At 46.0% G+C, this 24,523-nt stretch overlaps 1 protein-coding gene and 2 pseudogenes across 1 annotated transcript in view; 1 reads left to right on the top strand and 2 right to left on the bottom strand.

The window, feature by feature from the left end:
* CANX (calnexin) overlaps positions 1–1,546 on the bottom strand; it is a 32,147-nt gene extending 30,601 nt beyond the window's left edge. Inside the window, exon 1 of the mRNA XM_036312520.1 lies at positions 1,388–1,546. The gene's annotated coding sequence lies outside the window, so the exon portion shown is untranslated. The remainder of the gene's footprint in view (positions 1–1,387) is intronic.
* On the bottom strand, positions 21–8,987 carry LOC118658592 (annotated as a pseudogene).
* An 11,666-nt stretch (positions 8,988–20,653) lies between these two features.
* LOC118657666 lies at positions 20,654–20,822 on the top strand (annotated as a pseudogene).
* Positions 20,823–24,523: the final 3,701 nt, after the last annotated feature.

Raw genomic sequence — 24,523 nt, 5'->3', positions numbered from 1 at the left:
CATCCACTCCAATACACAGTTCACCCTGGACTGCTCATGATCCGGGTACCTGGCTTGTTTTCTTCTGGACCCTGGCTAGTGCACAGGCGAGGAGAGCTCCCACACAGCTCTTTACCTCTGCTCTAAGTAATTACAGCCAATGTACAACATGGCAGTGATTCTATTCATGATCCTCAAACACTGCTGGGAAAAAGACTAAGATCCAGAATGACTTTAAAGATCAACAACACTTTTCCTTTCAAGAAAAAAACAAAAAAACTCAAGCAAAATGTTCCACTTCCTAAATCAGACGTAGAGGGACTTAGCGGTGGTTCACCTTTGTCCTCCCAACCTTTTAATATTCAGCTCAGTTTAACTTCTCTCAACCAGCACAGACTTGTTGTCATGCCCAGCAGTCCTGGGGAACAGGACTGAACCCTGAGAGCAGGATGTCAGCCAGTGCAGTGGACCAACAGCATTCAGACTATAATTTATTGCAATCAATATGTATCAGACTTCACTCTATTTTATACACAATTTATTTCTAACAACTCCATCAGGTATTATTAGATCCATCATTTGGGGAGAACTGGGGTAAAAAAGTAAATTGCCCAAGGTCACACAGCAACAAATGGCCGACGAAGGACTTGAACCGGGGCCTAACCGTAATACCAAAACTGCCCAGCCCTCACCTACCATCCGAACGGGATCATAAAATAAACGCGTGACCTTGGACCAGTCATTTCATCGCTCTGGCCTGGGCCTGCTCCTCCCCTGGAAAACCTGCCCACAGTAAGCTTCTGAGTGCTTTCCTACTTTTACTGTCTGGTGAAATTCCGACTGGACTGCTCCCCACCTCCGAAGAGGTGGGAATAAGAAGACTGAAGTTTCTCAATCACTGCATTCTAGCACATTCTCCATACCCTTCAGGGTGCTCGGTTTCAGTCTTCGCTTTGCGGTTCTATATTCAAATACTGAACCTGTAACACGGACCCTACACGTTCCGGGGTCTGATATTGCCGGAGGGAGCAACTAGGCCCGATTCCACTCCAGACCTTCGCCCGGTTACTCCAGCCCACCTCCTGGCGTCCCCGGCAGCCAGCAAAAGGCCTAAGAAAGCTCTAGAAGCAAAGCCACAGGCAGCAAGGAGCTGAGGTCAAGGGAGGCTCTAGAGCACCTGCCACGCCTCCCGACCCCAACGGCGCGACCTGGGGCTTGGCTCTCCGACCGAGGCGGCCGCGATTCGGGCCTTTACCCCTCATGACCCGCGCGCGGGCCGGGGCCTGAGCCCTCGAAACCTAGCCCGACCCTACCCCCGGCCCCGCCCGGCACCTCGGCCGGAACGCGACGCGCCCAGACCCCTGGGGTCCTCACAGGCCCGAAGACACACGCAGGCCTCCAGTCTCACCTCGAGCCTTCCAGGGACCGCCGGCGGCGCCCGCGCTCCTCCCGCCCGCACACCAGGCCCCACGCTGCAGTGGAGACAGCAGCAGAGGAGGCCCGACCGTCACGTGCCACAGAACCAAAAGGCCTGGGCTACCGCTGCGACCGCGCGAGCAAGCGAGCACGGCCGCACCAAGTCCAGCCCAGCGTCCGCCCCTCGCTCCTGAGTCGCTAGGGCCAGAGCAAAGTCCCGCCCCCCCCGCGCCAGCTTCGAAACGCGGTTGGTCAGCCTGGCCATCGTTCTAATCACCTTCCCAGACGCCCCCTAGGGCTATTCTTCGTGGAGTGTGGCGATTGGCTAGGAGTGCGGCAGGAAGTAGCTGTTGGTTGGATGGGAGGGGCGGGGGCGGGCCAGAGCGGAGAGGAGCGCGGGCGCGCGCCTAGGGGCGGGGCCGGCTGGCGGGCGACGCCGCGCCCCGGTTCCCTAGTGCTCTAGTGGGCGGGCTGTCTGGCGTTCCGTCTCAACCCCTGTGGTTTCGACCCCTTGGTTTTGGGGCTTCGGCCCCAGGGCCTGCATCCCGCTTTCTTCGCTGGGAGGGCGAATAGCGGGCGGTAGGAGGAGTGGGAGGTCTAGCGTGCCATTGGGAGGGGCCAGTTCCCCTTGCAGCGTGTGCAAGGCCCCCACGGGGTGCTGGCGGGACCCGCAAGGGCTCCCGCCGCCAGGCCTGGAGGCGCCTGCACGGCGCCGTGTGACCCCATGTCATGCATCACCTTCCTGCTGGGCCTAGCAGCCTGCGGCGGCCAGAGAACTAGAGTCCAAAATGCTATAATCTGAACACAATACAGCATTCAGATGATATATTATAGAACTGTACCCCTAAACCTATATAGTTTTATTAACCAATATCACCCCCAAATAAATTGAATTTAAAAAATACTATAATCCAAGGTTTTTTCAGCTTTCAATTTGTGATGTATCCTGACATGAGGTCGCAGAGACACACTGACAACGGGATTGAGCAAAAAGGGTGGTGCAATGAAAAAAAGATGTCAAACACACGACCATTTTTAAACCCATCTTCAGTTTTCAATATGCTGAGAATCTCGGAAAACGGAAGTAGCCTGAGGCTTTCCTAGACCTTTATAGGTCCTGCTCTGCCTTCCATCTGTTTGTACACCCAAAAGCTGGTCCCAGTGATCCTGACGTAATAATCTTGTTCCAGGAAGGAGTAAAGGGAAGACTGGATCATCCAGGCGTGCCATTTATACCGCTTTGCTAATTCAGCACTCTCCCAGGTCTGTTTCCTGCGGGATCAATGGGGGAAGGGCCTGGACAGAGCCCGTTTAGAGGCATGCCCAGTAAGGCCTGCCTGATGTGGGAGGGTGCCCACCTGGAAATAAATTAGTGGCCAGAATAGGTGTGGCCACTGCAAGGGCACAAAACCTGAATATTTAAACTCCTAATCAAAGGAGCATGCTCTCTTGATTTTTACTCTCTTTTTTTAAATGTGTTTTTGTTTCAGAGAGTGGAAGGGAGAGAGATGGAAACACCAATGATGAGAGAGAATCTTTGATCTGCTGCCTCCTGCATACCCACTCCTGGGGATCTAGCCCGAAACCTGGGCATGTGCCCTAACTGGGAATCAAGCCTGGGCCTCCTGGTTCATGGGTCGATGTTCAACCACTGAGCCACACCAGCTGGGCGGAGTTTATTCTTTTGCCTCTCTTGGCCTTTAGCCTTCTGGCCCTCTTGGGACTCCTCTTGGGTCTCCTCCACCCACAGGGCCCACAGCCATGTGGAGCCCACACAATGGACTAAACTTTAATGACCCAGCTGCAACATGGAATGAAAGCTCTGGCACTGGCCCTCCTTTGGGCTCCACTGAGCCCACAGCTGCCGCTCTTTCAGGACTGGTTTAAGGGGCATGGGACTTTGGAACCCAAGGAATGTAACTCCTCGCCAACGAAAACCATTCATTCACCCGTGCGAATCTTAGAAAATTCTTTTTCTGCCCTCGCCTGTTTTGCTCAGTGGATAGAGTGTCTCTGCCTATGGACTGAAGGGTCAAGAGTTCAATTCTGGGTCAAGGGCACATACCTCTGTCGCAGGTGTGTGCGGAAGGCAACCAACCAACGTGACTCTCTCACATTGATGTTTCTCTCTCTCTATCTCTCCCCCGCCCTTCCACTCTCTCTAAAATCAATAGAAAAATATTCCCAGGTAAGGACAACAACAACAAAATTCTGTTTCTGAATCACAAGAGCCACCCACTCCTACTAGTGCCGGGGAAATTGGACCCCCTAATTCCCCTGGCAACACTAGGATGGAAAAAACTAGAATCAGTAGGTGGATCGCCTATTCCAGGACCAGCTTTATTCCCTCCTGCCACCTGGGTGGAGGAAAAAAGAGTCAGTTTGTGGTTTGCATGAGTTCAGTATTTTCCAACTCTCAGCCCCACAATTTGTGTAAGGGAGCTTTGCTTTCCTGTTTCCTAGGGAAGTGGATATTCAAGGCACACTAATATTCTGGATGCCACGTGTTCCAAATAATGAGCTTAAAATGTAGTTGTGGGAACTGTGTGTGTGAGCCAAAGGTATAAGCTAAAATATGGTAGTACTCAACGGAATTTAATGGGGTTTAAATTGGAAGGACCTGCTTTCATCTAGAATGGCCGAGAAAGAGGCAAAACCTGAGCTGGAACTGGAAGGACATGCAGTATTTCTATAGATGGAGAGTTGGTGGGCGGCTTCTTTAGATAAGGGAATAGTCTATGCAGTAGCAGGAACATGGGTGTCAGTGTGTTTAGGGACACCATGTATGGGAGTGTTTGGGCTGGAGAAAGGTGTTCGGGACAGTGATGGGCAGTCAGCTCCAGAGCTGGGTTAGGAGCAGGCCGTGAAGGCTTAGTGAAGGACTTTGTAGGGAGATAGTTTATTTTTTAAGTTGATTTTTGAGGGAGAGAGAAAACATCAATTTGTTGTTCCACTTACTTGTGCATTCATTCATTAGTGTAGGAGCTAAGCATTAATACAGGAAGGAACGTGATGGCTGGGGAGTGGGATCAGAGCCGGGGCCTGCTTTGCTGGGAAGTTGCAGCATTCGTGGGCTTCCCAGGGGACCAAAGCAGGCTCCTGCTGAGGGGATTATCGCCCCTCCCTTCCCCCTAAAGCAGTGGTTCTCAACCTTGGCTGAACATTAGAATCACCTGGGAATCTTTTTAAATCCTCCGAGGATGAGGCCCAGAAATCAGGATTTTAAAAAGATTCCCAGGTGATTCTAATGTGCAGCCAAGGTTGAGAACCACTGCCCTAAAGAGAGGAAGGACAGGTTTCTCAGTCTCCCTGGGATACAATGTACAACTGGTCCTTCCTGCTTCAGACTGTGGAGGGAAGGCATGAACAATAAAGGGGAAATTCCTCTGCTGGGCACATATCCAGTAGAAGATAAAATGGCACAGAGGGAGGTACTTCCACTTTGAGGCATGTGCAGTAGGATTAAGTCGGCACCATAAGGGGGAGTGTCTAGCTTGGGAAAAGGATTGGATTGGATAAGGGACGAAGAACCCTGGTATATCTAGGAAATGGATTGGTTAGGGGAAGAATCCAACGCAAGCCCATCAAGGATTGGGAAGTTGATTGCTTGGTTTGAAGAAGAGCCTGGTCCTTCCCAAACCCAGAAATCATATAATCCCAATTTAACAAAGAAGCTCTCCCCCTTCTCTCTTCCTCTTCCCCTCTCTTTCTCTCTAACATGTGCGTGCCCATGAGATCACGCATTTCATCGCAGCCACACAGGCCTAGCAGCTGCCTGGGATCTGCAGCAGATCATGCAGGCTCCAAAGGACTAATCTTTAATGTGTCACAGACTCTCTGAACACTGGTCTTAGTTCTGGGCTTAATGAAGACAAGGCTGGACTTTTTCCAGGTCAGGATGGATGGAGATGAAACACTGGGAACCTGGGGGCAGCCTTTTATTTCCACCCCAATAAATATTACCATGCCACTACCTCCCATATGTGGGTCCTGGGATGCTTTCCTTGCAACTCCATGAAAGAACACGATTTCCACCATCAAGACATGGGTTGATTCTTGTATGTGCCCTGACCAGGGATCAAACTCATAACCTTGGCATTTGGAAGGATGCTCTAACCCACTGAGCTATCTGGCCAGAGCCTGTAGGGAGATAGTGTAGATTTTAGATATGGGTCATGATTTAGGTGTTGATGAAGTATTATTTTAATATTACTCCAGAGAGTTCTAAAAGAGGGAAGACTAGCAGTTATAACGTGGGCTAGGAAGGCACTTTTTGCAGTTGATTAAAGGGCAGAATTAGGAAATGCCAGTTATATGGAGACAAAAGCATTAAATGTTGACACTGAAGAATAATTCGTTGGACTCAGACTAAGGAAAGAGGAACCAAAGCCAACACTTTGGTGTGAGCCTGGGTGACTGGAGCTCCCCAAAAAAGGGAATTCCAGTTTGGCTGATCCTAGGGATCCTGGGTCTCACCGAAGACAGAGCAGGACTGTAGAACCTGTTAAAGATCCTGCTAGGGATTTTCCAGCTAAAATTCCCAGGCATGGAGCCCATACCTGGGAATGTGACTTGACTGGGAATCAAGCTGTGACCTCCTGGTTCATAGGTCAATACTCAACCACTGAGCCATGCTGGCTGGGCTTTTTTCCCCCCCTTTTTAAACAATATGAAACAGCCACTGTTTATTAACTGACAAAATTACAAAAATAATAATGGTAGACACCTCAGTTCATCCTATATAATAAAAGCCTAATATGCTAAGTGTCTGGTCGTCCGTTCAACCAATCAAAGCATAATATGCTAATGATATGCTAAGGTCGTTCAAACGCTGGCTATGTTGTGCACTGACCACCAGGGGGCAGACGCTCTGACTGGTAGGTTAGCTTGTTGACTGAGCGAGATGGGCCGGATACACCCTGGAGCCCTTCTGTGGTCCCTCCCCAGCTGGCCAACCTCCCGTGTCCCTCCCCGGCCCCAATCGTGCACCAGTGGGGTACCTCGGCCTGGCCTGCACCCTCTCATAATCTGGGATGCTGGGGTCCAACCCCAGCAGGTCCAGGGGTCCCCAAAGGTGTGGACGGAGTCGGCGAAGAAGGAATGACATGGAGACAGCGTTCAGTTGATCAGCAGCCTAGCCAGGATCTCTAGCCAAGTTCTGGTCAGGATCTTCAGCGAAGTTCTGGTTAGGATCTCCAGCCAGGTTCTCCAGGTTCTCCAGCCAGGTTCAGTCACCAGGTTCTAGTCAGGTTCTCTTGCCATATTCTATCCAGGTTCTGTAGCCAGGTTCTGTCTCTAGGTTCTTCAGCCAGGTTCTCTCGCTAGGTTCTGTCTCTAGGTTCTGTGGCCAGTTTCTGTCCAGGATCTTTTGCCATGCTCTCTCGCTAGGTTCTGTCTCTAGGTTCTGTGGCCAGTTTCTGTCCAGGATCTTTTGCCATGTTCTCTCCAGCGAAGTTCTTCTGTCTCTAGGTTCTGTGTAGGTTCTGTGTCTAGGTTCTGTGTCCTGTTGTCTTGTTACATCTGTATTTATACCAGTTGATTCCAATCCTATCAATCTCTATTCCAAAGGTTAGAGCGTTTCTTATCTCCATTCCAGGGAGTAAAGATTATGTAGCTTAAGCATGATTGTTCATAGTTAAAGTGATTAATTACCCGCCTGGCACTTAGTTAAGGGGTTTTATTCCCTCCCTAACTTCAGGGGAAAATCCCTACCTGGGGAAACAACCTTTCTCAGAGAGGTGACCTTGGTTAAAACACATAGTGCCAAGAAGGTGAGCAAACATATTAAGAACAGTATGCCATATATGCCAGGTCCCTTGAAACAGCAAGGATGGACCGGCTCCCGGCAATGGGACCCTTCAGGGTATGTTAGAGAACCGGTTTTGGCCTGATCCCACAGGCCAGGTCAAGGGACCCCACTGGTGCACAAATTCATGCACCAGGCCTTTTGTCCTTCTAATAAGCCTGTTGATCTGGTCCCTCCTGGAGAAGATACCGTACTTTTCTATGTATAAGACACTATTTTTTTCTAAAATCATTAGACTGAAAATCAAGGGGCCTCTCTCACACACAGAAGTCAGTTGAGGAAGGAGCTGCATGGGTGCGTGGCTGCCCATACCTGGTCAAACAGGCTTCCTCCAATCATGAGCCTTATTGTTACTGATGTCAGCTGATGCTGTAATTGGAGGTGGAGGTGGAGAGTGTGTGCAGATGCAACAGGGACTGGAACATTCTGAGCCCATAAAGATGTCAATAAATAAAAAGATAAATACCAGCAATTGTCTTACTCTGCAAAATTCAAACTGAATGTAATCAGCTATGCAAAAGTGCATGGAAATAGAGCTGCAGAGAGACAATTTGGACCTCCTCACACTGAGTGTAGGATCAGACGGCAGAGAAAACAGGAAGAACAACTCCTTAAGATGCCAAAAAAGAAGAAGGCCTTAAGAGGAAAACCAGCAAAATGGGCAAACGTGGAGCAGAGGCTTAAGACTTGGATTATGGAGCAGCGCCAGAGCGGCTTATGTGTGTCAACCAAGCTTACTCAATGTCAGGCAAGAATGTTTGCAAGCGAAATGAACATTGTTGATTTTACAGGAAAGGCAAATGGTGCTTCAGTTTCATAAGGAGAGAAGGGTTGGCCATGAGAACATGAACAAAGTTAACTCAGAAAATGCCACCAGTTTATGAGGATGATCTCATATACATAGACAGTGACTCAGAAGACAGCAGTGATATAATAGAAGCTGAAGAAATTGACATTTCTGGAACTAATAATGATGAATAAGAGAGAAGTGATGCAACAGAGGCTGAATAAAGCGATATGCTGCATAATATCATAGTTCTGGTATATAAACATTACCTGTGGTGATTACTAAATAAAAATGTGTTCTGTTTTATGTTTAAAATATTGATTTATTAATTTTGGGTTGGAAAAGTGGGGGGGCATCTTATACACAGAAAAATATGGTAATTTGCAGGCCATAGAAGTTGAAGGCTTTCCAATAGTGTGCATCTCATGAATCAGATCCTCCATGCAGACGATGCCATAGTCACCACGAGATGGAACAATCTAAGTGTTATCTGCCAGGGCAATTTGCTTCTTGTTGATTTTGCCATAACCACACTTGTAGACCCATCCATTTCTGACTTCAGGTTTGGGAATCCCCATGCAACATATGGTTCCACAATCCCCAGTATGTTAACTGAAGCTTTGTTGAGCTTAACAAAGGAGCCATTGAAGATCCAGCGAAGGCAGAGAAGCTGAAACACTTTGCAGACAGACGTTCTTGGCTCACACTGTTGAAACCTGTGATCCTGATGAAGAACCCCCCATTGGGTCCCACATAGAAGATGCCCACATTCCTTGCCATCCTCTCCATCTGAATCTCAGTTCTGTCCCTCTGTCCATATTTGTTGTGACAGTGCTTAGCTTTCTTATAGACACCCTGCCTCCTTGCCTTTCAAAGTATCTTTTGGGCAAACTTCTTTCTCAGGCACTTGATCTTCAGCTCTGTGAAATTCCTCCACTTTTTCTTAATGTTTTGCCTTTTTCTTCTACACCTTCCACAGTTCCAGTTTGAAAAAGGCATGAGATCTTCTTTTTTAATTTTTTTTTTTTTTTTTTTTAACAGAGAGAGAGAGAGGAAGGGAGAGGCCAGGTCAGGGGACCTGAGACTGTGCTGTGGGACCTGAGGTCACGCCCCCCGCACAGCAGGGCTTGACGGGGGACCTGAGGCTGCACCCCCCACTCTGAGGGGCTTGATGGGGGTGGAGCCAGACAGGTCTGGTCTCATGTGATTTCTAGGCACACGCGGGTGGGCAGGGACTTGACTCTGGGTCCTGTGGCACACTCCAGACTCTGACAGGAAGGAGATTTTCATATACATTTTACTAATTTTCTTTCATCTCTGCACTTCTATTTTAGAGAAAGGGCAAATAGCAATATTAAAATATTTCCTCTAATTAATTCCCTTTTAATGTGCATGAATTTCGTGCACTGGGCCACTAGTATCCTCATAAATAGAAACTTGGACAAACAAGCTTCCTGAAAAGATGCATGAGAAACTACCAAGAGGTTGATGCTGAAGAGGGAGCTGAGGTTTTGGAAGTAGAAATAATCAATTGATTTTCTGCTTTTGTGCTTAGTGGTTTTTTTTTAAAGATAGTACAGGGATGGGGAAAAGTAGGCTTACAGTTGTTAATATGGAAAAAGACATGCAGGTTATGATTGTTACAATTGCTTTATTAACTCTGTGCTTTGCGTACTTACCCACTCCTGTATATTTAAAACCCACTGTAAACAAAATTTTTTAAACAATTCCTCCTTCTTATCCAGCTGCTTCTTATAACTTAACTTGCTTCCACCCCACCCACACAGCTGCCCTCCTGCCTGCTCATCCCCACCCTCCTCTGCTTGAAGGAGAAAGTGGGGGAGCATCGTGTAGGCCCATCAGTCCTGTCTTATTAAGCCAGTAGTGGTTGTTTCTCTCTACCACACTAATATGGCCTTGTTGAATCAAATTGATAGGAAATAAAAAGGTCTGTAATTATGTCAACTAAAGTTTCTTTTATTACAATGAAGTTTTTAAAAATATACATTTTTATTGATTTCGGAGAGGGAGAGATAGAAACATCAATGATGAGAGAGAATCATTGATCAGGTGCCTCCTGCATGCCCTTTACTGGAGATTGAGCCCACAACTCGGGCATGTACCCTTGACCAAAATTGAACCCAGGACACTTCAGTCTGCAGGCTGACACTCTATTCACTGAGCCAAACGGGCTATTTTTTGCATTCATAAACCATATATATTTCTTCCTTTATGAATTATCTATTCATTCCATTTATTTTTGCACTAGAGGCTGGGAGCACGGATTTGCACACGGATTTGTGCACTGGTGGGGTCCCTCGGCCTGGCCTGCGGGAATCAGTGACCTCCGCACCGCCGCGGCCGGGCCTGACCCACTGCTCACTGGGCTCCAGCCTGCTGTCCACATGGATCCCACACAGCACGAAGTAGTGCGAGAAGCAGCAGGCAGCCGGGGAGGAGCTCAAGCCCGGGGTGGGCGCAGCACTGTTCCCACTCATCCAGGCCCCCCATGCCTGCCCCCTTTGCTGCTTGGGTGCCCAGGGGGAGTGTCCATTTGAGAGGCTCATGCCACTGCAGCTGCACTCGCCAGCCATGAGCCTGGTGTCTGGTGCCCGCTTATCAGCGGAGCAGCACTCCTGCTGTGAGAGCACACTAACCACCAGGGGGCAGCTCTCCTGCATTGATCGTCTGCCCCCTGGCGGTCAATGCGCATCACAGCTACTGGCCGGTTGTCCAGTCGCTTAGGCTTTTATATATACGGACTAGAGGCCCTCTGCCTGGCCTGCGCCTTCTCCCAATCCAAGACCCCTCGGGGGATGTCAGATAGCCGGTTTCAGCCTGATCCCCCAGGCCCGATTCAGATAGGAGGGAGCCCCATCCTGTGCGTTGAGTGTCTGCCCCCTGGTAGTCAGTGCGCATCATAGCGACCGGTTGTTCCACCGTTTGGTCTATTTGCATATTAGGGTTTTATTATATAGGATTACAAATTTTGTCTTTTTCAGATTGTAGGAAAATTTATGTATTAGGATTATCTACTATAATAATTTTTCCCCAGTTTAAGAACTTTTAATTTGGGGCTCTTTTTGGTTATAAGGAATAGAAATATATTAAAACAAACTCAAGGAAAGCAAAAAGGGATGTCAAAGAACCTGGGGAGAGACAAAGGAATATTGCCTGGCCTTGTGCCATCTGGAGCTGGGAGTTGGCATAAAGATTGCTTTTCCTGTTTTCAGACCTGACCTCTGTGCATTGGCTCCATCCTCCTCCCTCCCTCATCAGGCACTTCTACTCACTACCCTTTTATAAGGTGCAATGTGCCTGCCAGCTCTCCTTGTACACTGGCCCCTTAGCTCCATGCCCAATTGGAGGCATCCATATAGTACATAGGACCAATATGTCCCCAATCCTCTTCAGTTGTGGAACTGTAATTGGACAACCGAGGGGTCCAGGCTACCTGTCACTGCTTGAGCCAATTAAGCAGAGACAGGGTTGGATCATTTAAGAGCGTTTATTCCAATAGTGCCGGCAGCAGGGAGAGCAGCAGGGCATCCACAAAATCTGCTCTGACCCTCCTTTCCAGTTGGCTGTTTACATACACACACGGGAGAAGGTAGCTACATGCAGCTGCGAGCTACAGATGTAACATGGAAAGGGGAGGGTAGAGTCTGCAGTCCGGCCTTCAGGAGCTGAAAGTCTGATAACTAGGTGTCTAATCTTCTGTGATGTTATAAACAGCTCAGCCCGTTCCTGGGACAGGAGAATGGTCAGCATTCCTGAGGAAAACTCCGGGAGGGGGTCAGGGTCCTGGTGCAGCAACCAAATCAAAGCGTGTCCTATCCTTAGCCTGTCCTCAAAACGTATTTCTTTTCCGACTAATGGACCCATCTGGGCTTCAAGGTGTCTTCTCTGTTACAGGCCTGTTTCATTCTCCAGTTTCCTAATGTTGCCCTGGCTTGTTTGGCTCAGTGGATAGAGCCTGCAGACTGAAGGGTCCTGGGTTCGATTCCAGTCAGGGGCACATGCCTTGGTTGCGAGCTTGATCCCCAGTAGGGGGTTTGCAGAAGGCACCTGATCAATGATTCTCTCTCATCATTGATGTTTCTACCTCTCTCTCCCTCTCCCTTCCTCTCTAAAATCATTAAAAATATATTTTTTAAAAAAGGTGAATAATTATTAGACAACTATGGCTCTGTTCTCATTACATGTCCTTCCCCACTCTCACAACCTCTTCCTGACTGTTGGAACCCAGTTGGCAGTCTATCCATTCTGTCTTCTGGCTGAGGTCCCCCACGGAGCCCCATCCTCTGCCTCTAGTCTCCTTGCCTGGACTGTTCCTCAGCTCCTATCACAGGACCTCCTTATCCTCCTCCAGAATTTAGATCTGTTTCCGCAACCTTACATTTAAATGTTCAACTTTATTGTACACTTCCATGGTTCGGATAATGCGTAATACATAACCATGTAATTACTACATAATGAGGATAAGGGACATTTTTATTACCCCGAACGTTTCCTCTGCAGCGCTTTCTTTTCCCCTGACACCAAATATGTGTTGTCTTCTAACATCAATTCTATCAATTTGATTCGATCCAGACACTAATGTTAACCTAAAATTAAGAAGCCAAAATGAAAGGCAACAAGCATTTTTTTAAAATGTACTTCAGTATTTGTGTGTGTGTGTGTTTAAATGTTTTTTATTGATTTCAGAGAGGAAGGGAGAGAGAGAGAGAGAGAGAGAGAGAGAGAGAGAGAGAGAGAGAGAGAGAGAGAGAAACATCAATGATGAGATAATCATTGATTGGCTGCCTCCTGCACGCCGCCCACTGGGGACTGAGCACGCAACCCGGGCATGTGCCCTGGACTGGAATCAAGCCTGGGACCCTTCAGTTCACAAGCCAACGACACTCTATCCACTGAGCCAAACCAGCCAGGGTGGCAACAAGCATTTTTAAAAATTGATTTTAGAGAGAGGAAGGGGGAGGGAGAGAGAAACATAAATGATGAGAATCATTGTTTGGCTGCCTCCTGCGCTCCCCCTACTAGGGACTGAGCGTGAAACTAAGGCATGTGCCCTGACCAGGAATCAAACTGATCTTCTGGTTCATGGGTAGACACTCAACCACTGAGCCACACTGGCTGGGCAACAAACATCTATTTGGGATCAAAGAATTGCAATTTGGAAAGCACAGATTCAGACAGAAACCCAAATAGTGTCCCAATTACAGGGTTAAGGCAAGGGGGTTTTTATGAGAAAACTAGTTGCCTAGTGCACAAAATTCGTGCACATTAAAAGGGAATTAATTAGCAGAAATATTTTAATATTGCTATTTGCCCTTTCTCTATAATAGAAGTATGCGAGATGAAAGGAAATTAGTAAAATGTATATGAAAATAATATAGAAATTTATTAATAAATAAACAGTAACAAAAGGATATAACAACAACAGAGGCATGATATAAAAACAACAAAAACATGATAGGAAAACAACAAAAACATGATAGGAAAACAACAAAAACATGATATAAAAATAACAGTGATGCAAACAATGACTGATAAAGTGATTAAACTTATTCTAATGTCTCTCTGTACAGCACATTAAGAGTGAAAACACTTTCAGAGTGCTTGACTAATTTCCCCTGTGATGAAGTATTTAGAACTTTAACTTTAACGTCACATGCTCTTTGAACTCGAGAGAAAGCAACATATAACTGACCATGTCAGAAAACGGGTTCAGGTAGGAATATGCCTACTCTGTCTAGAGTTTGTCCTTGTGATTTATTAATAATCATCGCAAATGCTGGCCTCACCGGAAACTGTCGTCGAATTAATTTAAATGGGAGACCAGTGTCAGATGGGGACAAATCAATTCTTGGAATCAGAACAACCTCTCCCTCTGCAGGTCCTGTTAAAACTTCAGCTTCAATAATGTTAGGTTGTAATCTTTTGATAATAAATCTAGTACCATTGCAAAGACCCCATTTACTATTAAGATTTTTCAATAGCATGATGATTGCACCCACTTTCAATTTTAACTTATGACACAGCATTCCCGAAGGAGTAATACTATTAAGAAATTCGATGGGGCCCTAACCGGTTTGGCTCAGTGGATGGAGCATCGGCCTGCAGACTGAAGGGTCCCAGGTTCGATTCCGGTCAAGGGGATGTACCTTGGTTGTGGGCACGTCTCCGGTGGGGGGTGTGCAGGAGGCAGCTGGATCGATGTTTCTCTCTCATCAATGTTTCTAACTCTCTCTATCCCTCTCCCTTCCTCTTTGTAAAAAATCAATAAAATATATTTTTTTAAAAAAGAAGTTTGATGGGAAAATTTTCCTTATCAGATCATCTGTTGAATCAATGGAATAATCACTCAAATATGTGAAAATCTCCATCAAATATATCCAAATTTCTTCATTGAACTTTTTATTTTATTCATTTTTATTTTTAAACATATTTTATTATATCAATTATGAGAGAGAATTATTGATCAGTTGCCTCCTACACGCCCCCTAATGGGGATGGAGCCTGCAACTTGGGCATGTGCCCTGAACAGGAATTAAACTGGGACCTCCTGGTTCATGGGTCAACACTCAACCACTGAGCCAAACTGGCTGGGCTAAGGTATGTTATCTTATGTGGACAAAAAGGGGCCACATACTAACCCTGAAAAGCTCAGGGGAGGCATGTGTGGCGGCCTTACAAACTCAGAGGCCTAAAATAACCACAAAGGATGGTCTGAAATTAAAACTTTTTAACTAGAAGCAGTTTATGGCAGGTAGTCATGTCCTAGGCTAGAACCTTCCCTGACAAAAGTCCACCTTTACCTTAATTGAACCTGTCTATTGCTCTTTGCATCTATGATAATATACCTATGGAATATCAAAATAAGTTCCCTTTTCTGGACCCATCTGAGCACAGGTACTGCACTAGAGCAGAGACCACAAATCCCCTCACTGTTATTGAGTTAACTGGTGACTGCTAACCATCCTGCACTCACCTAGGTAAAAGTGTGTGCCCATCACTTTATTTTTTATCCAATCCCAGAAGTTTCCCTCATTTGCTGTCTCTTTCTTCCCTAACCTATCACCAATGGATTTCATGTAACCCACTTACGTCTTCTCTTTTGATTGTAATGTATAAAATAAGGCACAAAACTGCCATTCTCTGGAGCATTTTATCAATCCATTGAGAGTTTGCTTCCTGGCAATTGTCATCAGATTGGCTCACATAAACTCACAAAAAGTCTCTACAGGTTTGAATGTTTCTTACGATGACACTTACATGCAAAAAGATAATAGATGATTTCACTTAAGGCAGAGCTTTTCAACCCTGTTTATCTCATACACATACATTAATTATGTAGTAAAATTGTGTGGCATGCCAAAAAATATTTTTTTTGCCAATCTGACAAAAACAATAGGCATAATTTTGATCCATTCACACCTCGCAGCTATTGTCATTTTTTAAATTTGTGGTGCTTCCTGAAGGTAGCTATCTAGAACAGATTAGCATTTTTTCAGATCTATTGGTTAAAACAAAATATTTAAATATTTTTTCAGAGTACTGCAGTTTCCCAAGAACTGCATGGAACTAATTTTAAAGCATAATGAGTAGGAAGCAGCATGAAAGGAAGAAGTGTCACCGCCCAGCCCAAGGAGAAGCTAAAGAAAAAGCAGCCCCACGGGAGGGTGAACCAGAGGGGTGGGCTTCTTTCCAGCTAACTCTGCTCTTCCTATAAAGGCACTTTGCAGAAAAGGGAGTGTATAACCAACTCTACAGAAAATGGAGGTGCTGCCCCGCCTGTGTGGCTCAGTGGTTGAGGTCACGGTTCGATTCCCAGTCAGAGCACATGCCCAGGTTGTGGGCTCAATCCCCAGTAGAGGGTGTGTAGGAAGCAGCCGATCAATGACTCTCTCTCATCACTGATGTTTCTCTCTCTCTCTCCCTCTCCCTTCCTCTCTGAAATCAGTAAAAGAAATATTTTTAAAAATGGAGGTGCTGGGTAAAGTGTGTGCATTTTTTTATAACTGTGTTCTTGTGTTCTACATTGTTTGGTTTATTGTTTTTTTTAAATTTTTTAATTTTTATTATTATTTTTTGATTAATTAAATCTTTATTGTTCAGATTATTACATTTATTCCTCTTTTTCCCCCCATAACTCCCCTCCACCCAGTACCCACCCTACCCTCCTTCCTCACTTCCCACCCATTGTCCTCAACCATAGGTGCACGATTTTTGTCCAGTCTCTTCCTGCATCCCCCTCACCCCTTTCCCCCCCAAGAATAGCCAGTCCACTCCCTTTCTATGCCCCTGATTCTATTATAATCACCAGTTCATTCTGTTCATCAGATTATTTATTCACTTAATTTTCAGATTCACTTGTTGATAGATGTGTATTTGTTGTTCATAATTTGTATCTTTAACTTTTTCTTCTTCTTCCTCTTCTTAAAGGATACCTTTCAGCATTTCATATAATACTGGTTTGGTGGTGATGAACTTCTTTAGCTTTTTCTTATCTGTGATGCTCTTTATCTGACCTTCAATTCTGAATGATAGCTTTGCTGGGTAAAGTAATCTTGGTTGTAGGTTCTTGGTATTCATCACTTTGAATATTTCTTGCCACTCCCTTCTGGCCTGCAAAGTTTCTGTTGAGAAATCAACTGACAGTTGTATGGGTACTCCCTTGTAGGTAACTGAGTTTCTTTCTCTTGCTGCTTTTAAGATTCTCTTTGTCTTTTGCTCTTGGCACTTTAATTATGATGTGTCTTGGTGTGGTCCTCTTTGGATTCCTTTTGTTTGGGGTTCTCTGTGCTTCCTGGACTTGTAAGTCTATTTCGTTCACCAGGTAGGGGAAGTTTTCTGTCATTATTTCTTCAAATAGGTTTTCAATATCTTGCTCTCTCTCTTCTTCTGGCACCCCTATAATTCTGATGTTGGTACGCTTGAAGCTGTCCCAGAGGCTCCTTACACTATCTTCGTATTTTTGGATTCTTTTTTCATTTTGTTTTTCCAGTTGGGTGTTTTTTGCTTCTTCGTATTTCAAATCGTTGACTTGATTCTTGCAATCCTCTAGTCTGTTGTTGGGAGTCTGTATAATATTCTTTATTTCAGTCAGTGTATGCTTAATTTCTAGTTGGTCCTTTATCACAACCTCGAGGGTCTCATTAGATTTCTTGTAGATCTCATTAAGTTTATCGGCAGCTTCTAGAAAATTCTTGAAAAACCTTAAAAGTGTGGTTTTGAACTCTATATCCAGTAGTTTGCTTTCTTCCATTTCTGTCATTTGTGTCCTTTTTCTTTGTCTCCGCATTTTTTTATGCTTCCCTGTGTTGATAAAGTGTCCTCTAGGGCCCAGTGGTTCAGCCTCCCCAATTACCTGAAGAGGAAACTCTTGGTGCACCCCCTTGTGGTCTTTGTGCACAGTCTTGTTGTAGTTAAGCCATGATTGTTGTAGGTATCACTGGGAGGAATTGATCTCCAGGCCAATTGGCTGTGAGAATCAGCTGTGTCTGGAATGGGAGAACTTCTGTGCTGGAGACAGCACTCTGGGGCAAGACCTGCTTCAATGGGGCTTTGGTGCTCACTGAGTCTGCCCCCTGAGTGTGTCCTTTATGGTTCCACGGAGCTGCAAACTGGATGGTCCCACTCTGACCTCTGGGTTTCCTGGCTCCTGGATCTCTAGGGAGGTGCTAATCTAGCCTTTGCCTGAGGCTATCCAGCAAAAGCCTCCCTGCAGGGCTTGGGCAGGGCGGGTCCCACGGGATCAACAGGGCAGGGCTAGCAGTTATGGCTGCTCTCAGTCCTGCCCTCAGAGGCTCTGCTTCTCAATGTCCCAGTAATCACTGCAAGCCCTTCGGAGAGAAAGCTGCCCTCGAGTTCCGACCGATGCCAGACAGTCCTGCTTCTCCCGTATGAGTCTGGGTCCCTAGACACTCGCCCAGAACTGGAGCTCAGAGCCTGAGACTCCCTCCCGATTGAAAACGACAACCGCGCCCTCAGCCACCAGCCCGCTCCGCATGCATCTCCGCACCTTAGTATTTTACTTCCGCACTGCGCCTCCTCTGAGTCTTGGTATGCTTTTCTCTTTCCTTCTAGTTGTAGAATTTCCACTCAGCCAGCCTACCTGTGGTTCTGGATGATGTCCGTTCCGTCTTTTAGTTGTATTTTTGAAGTTGTTGTGCGAGGCAGCAAACTCCGGTGTTTACCTATGCCGCCATCTTGGTTTCTCTCTAGTTTATTGTTTTTATCAAGTTTTATACAGGTGCAGAAAAAACTTAAAGCTACATTAGCACAGAGAACGGTTTACTGTTGTTTCAGAGAAAGGCTAATATCGCCGAGTATCTTAGGAGCTGGACTGAAATCACATGGTTTTGCTTCCCTAGTTTTGGAAGTATTCCTCTTGGTTGCCAAGAGAAGGGATTCACTGACATCCACAGCAACTATGGCATTTGCTGTGGTGTGGGGAAATTAAAACTATTTAGGTCCTCTTCTCCTTTCCTCTGTGCCATGAGAATGAACTTCCTGTCCTTAAACCCAGACCTCTTGAGACTTGGCACTCCTTTTCTGACAGGTTTCAAATCTAGTATTTTCATTGACAACACTGAGACGGAGTCCCTCAAAGGGGCCAGGGACTATTGGGCTGTTTGTGTGCATTTTTAAATTCTGCAATTTTAATTAAATGTCCTCCTCAAATAGACTTTCTTTGGTTTTGTAGCTTTTCCTTTTCTGTAGTCTATGGAAATAAGGAAATTTGAAAGTTGCTATATACCATGGTCACCCATGACCTGCCTGAAAAATCGTGATTCCTAATGCAAATTATCTTTAATAACACAGACACAATTTGGAGAGAGAGAGACAGAGTCAGAGAAATATGAATGAGAATGAGAATGAATCAGTGAATTATTGGATCACTGGCTTGTATAAAATATTCCTGGACTCTAATTTTATGTCATTCAGACAACATTCTGAGGGCTCATTTGAGGTCTCAGGTTTCCTGATGATAGGAAAAGAAAGCTTTGGAAAGTGAGTGTGAGAGTTTATTTGTGGAAACTGACATTCTAATTCTAAAATTAGGATGAAATTATAAGTAAAATTACATGGAAATTCAAAGGACTGAGAAAGCCAAAGCAATCTTTAAAAACATATTGTTGAACTAGAGGCCTGGTGCATGAATTCATGCACAGGTGGGGTTCGGCAAGCCCACCCTGATGGGGGCCAATCAGACTGGCGGGGGAGAGGGGATGCAGGAGGTTGGCTAGCCAGCGCCACCCCCAATCATGGTTGGGGAGGGGGGGCGATCGGGGGCTGGGCTGCCTGGGGGTAGAGGCTGTGGGCTGTTGGGGGTGCCGATCGGGGCCTTGATCGGGCTGGTTGACCGCCGCAGTGTGCATCATAGCGACCAGTCGTTCTGTCGTTCCAGTCGCTTGGCTTTTATATACATAGAATAGAGGCCTGATGCATGAAATTTGTGCAAGAGTAGGCCTTCCTTCCCCTGGCTGCCAGCATCAGCTTCCCTCTGGCACCTGGAACCTGGGCTTCCCTAGCAGCCCCAGCTTTGTCCAGAAGAACGAAAGGATGTCCTGAAGTATGTCTGGTCTAATTAGCATGCTATGCTTTTATTATTATAGATTAGTAGAGGCCTGTTGCATGAAGAGATTAGTGCAATAGGCCTTCCTTTCCCCTGGCTGCTGGCACCGGTTTCCCTCCGGCACCTGGAACCCAGGCCTTTGCTCATCTCTAGGCTCTGGCTGGAGCTGGGCCTGCGGTCGTGAGGCTTTTGCTGCTCTGTGGGCCCCGCGACCATGAGGCTTTCACTGCTCTGCTGGGCCCGTGGCCATGAGACTTTCGCTGCTCCACCGGCCCCGGGGCTGTCAGGCTTCGCTCCACCGCTTGGAGCCTGCGTATGCAAATTAACCGCCATATCTGTTGGTGGTTAATTTGCATATCACTCTGATTGGCTGGTTAGCGTAGCGAAGGTATGGCCAATTTGCATCTTTGTCTATTATTAGGTAAGATTTGCACTAACAGCTATGAAGATTTATAATAAGCTACAATAATTAAGAAAATATGGCTCTAGCTGGTATTTCTTAGTGGCTAGAGCAGCCGTGGGCAAACTACAGCCCACGGGCCACATCCGGCCCATTTGAAATGAATAAAACTAAAAAAAAAACAAACCGTACCCTTTTATGTAATGATGTTTACTTTGAATTTATATTAGTTCATACAAACACTCCATCCATGCTTTTGTTCCGGCCCTCCGGTCCAGTTTAAGAACCCATTGTGGCCCTTGAGTCAAAAAGTTTGCCCACCCCTGGGCTAGAGCATCAGCCCATGGACTGAAGAGTCCCAGGTTTGATTCCAGTCAAGAACATGTACCTCGGTTGCAAGCTCATGTTGGGGCACATGTGGGAGGCAACCAATCAATGTGTCTCTCTCACATCAATGTTTCTCTCTCCCTTCCTTCCTTTCTCTCTAAAACATCAGTGGAAAATATCCTTGGTTAGGATTAACCAGAAAAAAAAAAAAAGAAAATATGGTATCAGTGCAAGAATAGATAGAGGCTTCCAGTCAAGATGGCAGCATAGGTAAATGCAGTACTTGAATCCTCCCACAATCACGTAAAAAATACAACTAATCTGCCTTTGCCTTGTTGCTACAGAGAGAGTGAGATGGGTCACCAGCAACTCTACTGGAGCCATCCGAGGAAATTCGGTCAGGGTACTCATTTGTGTTGTGTCTGCTCAAACCACCAGTCTGATCTGGAAGTACAGCCTCAATTTGTGCCACCAATATTTCCGTCAGTATGTGAAGGACATGGGCTTCATTACGTTGGACTAAGTGAACTTCATGAATGGGTAGTTCAAGACATCTATCTTATGACAGAATGCACTTTGTACATAAAATAATTTTTAAAACCTTCAAATATAAAAAAATACAATTAATCTTCAGAACAACCATCATTCAAAACCACTTGAAATCTGACTGAATGGAAGTCCTACAACTAGGGAATTAAAGAAGAAGCCACATGAAGACTGGTAGGAGTGGCAGAATCACAGAACAGGCTGCACCCACACTTATGTGTGTGTGTGTTTTGTTGTTGTTGTTGTTTTTTTTTATTCAGAAGGGATATCTTGGCTGCTGCAGTCCCCCCTGAGAAGCAAGGGGTCACGACCCCATACTAGACTCCTTCTGCCCAGGCTTCCAGTGCCAGGAAGAGAAGTCCTTATAATTTCAGGCTATAAAAATGAGTGGGGATTGAATCTGAGAATGATGCAGGCTGTTGGAGTCTGAGGAAGATCCTGTTAAAGGGCCTGTGCATGGAATTACTCAGACTCACTCCCTCTGAGTTCCAGCACTGGGGCAGTAGCTTGAAAGGAACCAGGGACATATGGGGAGGAACTGGATTGTCTGGCATCAGAGCAAGAACTTGGGGGTGGTTTTCTCCCAGACAGAGTGCTTGCAGGGCTCACTACTCCTGTGCTGAGACCTCCTCCATCCCAGAGCTGACTAGTAGCCATCTCTGAGTTTCCATCAGCCTGCCTCACACTGTTCGTTCCATCCTAGTGACTCCCTGAGACCCTGGACCATCCAATTTGCAGTCCCACCCAAGCTGTTTGCAGTTGCTTCTTCATATGAATGGCTTGTCCTGGCTCAGGGCTCAGACTTTGCTAAAATCTCTTAAACAAGCAGCAGCTGGAGTCAACATGCTCCAAACCTATCAATAAAAGGCCCAAGAACTGGCACTAGGATCACCCGCCTTGATTCACAGCTGGGCCTCCTTTAGGCACTTCCTAGCCTAGCAGTGGGCAAACTACGGCCCGCAGGCCGAATCCGGCCCGTTTGAAATGAATAAAACTAAAAAAAAAAAAAAGACCGTACCCTTTTATGTAATGATGTTTACTTTTAATTTATATTAGTTCACACAAACACTCCATCCATGCTTTTGTTCCGGCCCTCTGGTGCAGTTTAAGAACCCATTGTGGCCCTCAAGTCAAAAAGTTTGCCCACCCCTGTCCTAGCCCAATACAAGTGGCAGCCATCTTCAGATTTCTCTTTAGCTTGTGCTGGTTGGCCCCAAGCAATGGCTGACTTTGAACCTCGCCAGAGGCCCCAGAGCCAGTGCACCTGGTGGACATCTTCCAACGACATTGGATTACAACCCTACCACCTCGATGAAAGACACACTCAAGGGGCAGACTCAGTGAGCATGAAAGCCCAATTGAAGCAAGTCCTGCTCCATAAGGGTGTCTCCTGCACAGCAGCTCTTCCACTGTAGTCGCAGATGGTCCTCACAGCCAATTGGCCTGGAGATCAATTCCTCCTAGTAATGACAACAGTAATCAAGGCTCAACTACAGAAAGACTGTGCACACAGCCCACACAGGGGTGCAACTAGAGTGCCCACCCAGCTCAGGTGATTGGGGAGGCTGAGCCACTGGGCCATACAGTATATCTAATACACAAGGCCACTCTACCAATTCCAGGAGACATAACAGTTCTACCAAATACAAAGAAATAAGCAGCCAAAATGCAGACAAAGAAACATGTTACAAATGAAAGAAATGGAAGCAAGCAAACTACTGGATACAGAGTTCTAAACAATGATTATAAAGTTAGTCAATGATCTTAATGAGAGCCTCAGAGACCTACTGAGACTTTCAAAAATCTTAGTATGTCAAAGACATGAAAAAGACCAGTGAGAAACTGGGTATAGACTAACTGAAATAAAGAATAATTTACAGGGATTCAACAATAGAGTAGAGGATTCTGAAAATCATATCAACAATTTGGAATGTAAGGGAGCAAAAAACACCCAACCAGAAGAGCAAAAAGAATAAAAAAAAAAAAGAAGACAGGGTAAGGAGCTCCTGTGACAACTTCAAGCACACCAACATTCGCATTATGGGGGTGCCAGAAGGAGAAGAGAGAGAGAGCAAGATATTGACAATTTATTTAAAGAAATAATGACATAAAACTTCCCCTACCAGGAGAAAATGGCAGAGGTATAAACGGACGTGTCCTGTGCCTTGTCCTGGAGCAGATAAGGGTGAGCAGCTGAAACGGGTAACATACAGCCCGAATAGGCAGAGGATTTTCAGCTGAGAGACTGTCTGAAGCTGGGAAAGACTGAGAACTCCCAGAAAAAAAAAGGACGGTTGGAGACTGCGGCTGAAACCTCTCTCGGTGCGTCAGCTCAGCAGCGGAGACTGCGCCATCTTGGGTAGCTGTTGCTGGCATCCAGAGATCAGCTTCTAACCTGGAAACAGGGGATCTCAAGCAGCGTGACTGCATGAACTCAGACGAGCACTGCTTCTTCTCATGGAAAGGTTAGACTTCCCCTAAAAGTGCAGTTTGCAGTTCGGGTTGGAGAGAGGACAGAGCTTGCGCGTGCGCGGGGCGAAATCTGTGCCCCACAGAGTCCGCAGCCTTTGGGACCAGCGTGACCCGCGAGCGGGGAAGGGGCCCCACAGGGCTGCTGGCAGAAGGGAACGCTAAAAATAAGCCCATAGCTGGACTGGATGTAAAAAAGCAGCCTTGGACTTTGCCAGTGTCCTGGCTGCTTGGTGCCAGGGGCGAGTGGGCGCGCGGAGACTGTGCACAGACCTGGAAGGTGGAGGCTTGCGAATTCACACAGAGTATCAGGCTCTTGTTACAGTTCCCCTTAGATCCGTGCATTTGATTATTAAACCCAGTGCATGGGATTCCCCAGTTGGGGTCATTCGCAGAGCCTGTAGGGGAAAGTTCTTTTTGGGGAGCCTGGGAAGCAGAGCGGGCAGTAACCATTAAAGAACCAGCTCTGGGCAGTAGACTTTCCCAAATCAGTCTCAAGTACCATAGAGAAAAAAATCCCTACTGATAGAGAGGACTTATAACCTCGGAGGTCAATCCAGACACACTGCCACCCAGAGGCAGAGCCACGAACTGTCTCTTCTGTGATCACAAATAAAGGTAGTCTGGTAAACAAATACAACCTGCCTTAAAATCAGGACTGTGGTTTACGGCACGGAGGGACAGTGTATCTCAGGGAAATTCAACACTCTCCTGAATGCCTGGCAGGACTAAGGCGTGCCAAAAAGAAGAGTAGAAGATCTGAAGCACCTTCACTACTGCATATTTTTATATTTTTTTAATTCTTTTTTCACCATTTCATTAAGAACCTATTTTATTTTTTTTTCATCACTTGATTTTACCATTTTAATTACCACATTTTTTTAACCAGTATTGTTGCTATCATTTTACCATTTTTTCAAGTGTCATTTTATTTTTTATTTTTTTTATTTTTATTTTATTTTGGGATTAGTCTTCTACACTCTATTTTCATTGTTCCTTTAGCATCATTTCTCTCTATCTCACATTTACCCTTAAGCCAAAACTCCCTTCCTCACTTTTCCCCGTTTGCTGTCCTGTTTCTCTTACCCTATTCCTGCTTTAGATTTTCCCTATTCCTTCTTTTTACCCACTGTCTAAATTTCACCCTACTTATATATCTAATTTCCAATCCCTTGCTCTAAATCCATATACACCTCTCTCTTATCTGTC

The sequence above is a fragment of the Myotis myotis genome, unplaced genomic scaffold (assembly GCF_014108235.1).
Source record: "Myotis myotis isolate mMyoMyo1 unplaced genomic scaffold, mMyoMyo1.p scaffold_m19_p_6, whole genome shotgun sequence".
NCBI classification, from domain to species: domain Eukaryota; kingdom Metazoa; phylum Chordata; class Mammalia; order Chiroptera; family Vespertilionidae; genus Myotis; species Myotis myotis.
This window is presented reverse-complemented; position numbering and strand designations above follow the sequence as displayed.